This window comes from Branchiostoma floridae, chromosome 15, assembly GCF_000003815.2.
Source record: "Branchiostoma floridae strain S238N-H82 chromosome 15, Bfl_VNyyK, whole genome shotgun sequence".
NCBI classification, from domain to species: Eukaryota; Metazoa; Chordata; class Leptocardii; order Amphioxiformes; family Branchiostomatidae; genus Branchiostoma; species Branchiostoma floridae.
The window spans coordinates 2217729-2220058 of record NC_049993.1 but is presented as its reverse complement, the minus strand read 5'-3'; positions in this window follow the sequence as shown (position 1 = coordinate 2220058).

Below are 2330 nucleotides of genomic sequence, written 5' to 3'. Positions count from 1 at the left end.
ACTACCAGCCGCTATAACTATGTACACCTGCACAGGTTACATCGACAATGACTTCAACACTGAGACCATCCACAGTGAACACTACACTGGCTGTAACCACTGCTCACACTACGCATCTTCCCTCTACTGCGGAAACAACCATTCCTACATCCACGGTAAAAACTACAAAGCCACCAACCACAGTATCAACAACACAGCCCGTAACCACGGCAAAAACAACGCACTTGCCCTCTACTCTGGCAACAACACCGCTTCGCACTGTGAAACCAACACAGTCAACAACAACGGTGCACACTACACGGGCTTCTTCAACAGTTCAAACTACACAGGTTCATTCCACAATGGAAAGTACATCGCTGCCCTCTACAATACAAACCACGGTCGGAATTTCGACGACTAGAAGTACACAGCCTCGATCGACAGTGAAAACTACAGAGGCTCCATCTACATTGAAAACTACACATTCGCCATCTACAATGAAAACTACAGAAGTTACATCTACATTCGAAACTACACCACCTCAATCTACAGGGAAAACTACAGAGCATCCATCTACTTTGGAGACTACACATCCACCATCTACAGTGAAAACTACACAACCGCTATCCACAGTGAAACCCACACAGCCGCCATCAACATTGACAACTACAGAGGCTTCATCTACATTAGAAACTACACAAGCTCAATCTACAGTGAAAACTACAGAGGATTCATCTACATTGAAAACTACACAACTTCAATCTACAAAGAAAACTACAGAGGCTCCATCAACATTGGAAACTACACATTCGCCATCTACATTGAAAACTACACATTCGCCATCTACATTGAAAACTACACATCCAGCTTCTACATTGAAAACTACACAGTCACTATCGACATCGAAAACTACACAGCCACTATCTACGATGAAAACTACACAACCTCCATCTACAGTAAAGACCACACAGCTGCAATCAACCGTGAAAACTACAGAGCGTCTATCTACACTAAAATCTACACAGCCACAATCTACAATAAAAAATACACAGTTGCCTTCGACAATGAAAACAACACAGTCAACAGTTGCAACTACAAAACCTTTAACCACATTGAAAACAATTCAGCCAACGATAATAACGACACAGCCTCTATCTTCTGTGAGAACTACATTTGCAGTTGAAACTACACAACCTACATCTGTGATGACAACTACACTACCACCTACACCCACTATTGGAACAACACAATCTACCGTTGTAGCTACGTCACTGCATTCCACTTTCAAAACTACACAGGTGCCGTCCACGGTGAAGACTACACGTTTGCCCTCAATAACAACGCAACCTACGTCCACGGTAAGAACTACAGAGGTGGCATCAACAGTTGAAACAACACAACCCTTGACTACGGTAAAAAGCACACATTTGCCAACCACGGCGGAAACTACAGAGGCTGTTCAATCTACAGCGAAAACTACTGAGCGTTTATCTACACTAAAAACTACACAGCCTCCATCTACAATGAAAACTACAAAGTTAACAACTACACAACAGCCATATACAGTGAAAACAACACAACCTCAAACAACACAGCCTTCATCGACAGTAAAAACGACACAGGTTCCTTCGACGATGAAAACAACACAAGTACAGTCAACAGTTACAACCACGACTACAAAGGCTTTAACCACATTGAAAACAATTCAACCAACGATGTTAACAACACAGCCTCTGTCTACTGTGAGAACTACATCTGCAGTTGAAACTACACAACCTACATCTACGATGGAAACTACACCGGTGTCAACCACACTAACAACTACTCAGATTCCCTCTACGGTGGAAACTACACAATCTTTATCTACTTTAACAACGACACAGCCAACAACTACCGTCATAACTACACAACTACAATCGACAGCAAAAACTACAAATTTACCGTCATCAATTAAGAGTACGCCGTCTACAACAACAATTGAGACAACACAATCTACCGTTGTAAGTACGCCGCTGTATTCCACTTTCAAAACTACACAGGTGCCGTCCACGGTGAAGACTACACATTTGCCCTCGACGGTAAGAAGTACACAGCCTTCAACTATTTCAACAACAACACAACCTACATCCACTTTAAGAACTACAGAGCAGGCATCTACAGTTGAAACGACACAGCCCGTGACTACGGTAAAAAGCACACATTTGCCAACCACGGTGGAAACTACAGAGGCTGTTCAATCTACAGCGAAAACCACTGAGCGTTTATCTACACTAAAAACTACACAGCCTCCATCTACAATGAAAACTACAAAGTTTACATCTGCAGCAACAACTACACAACAGCCATATACA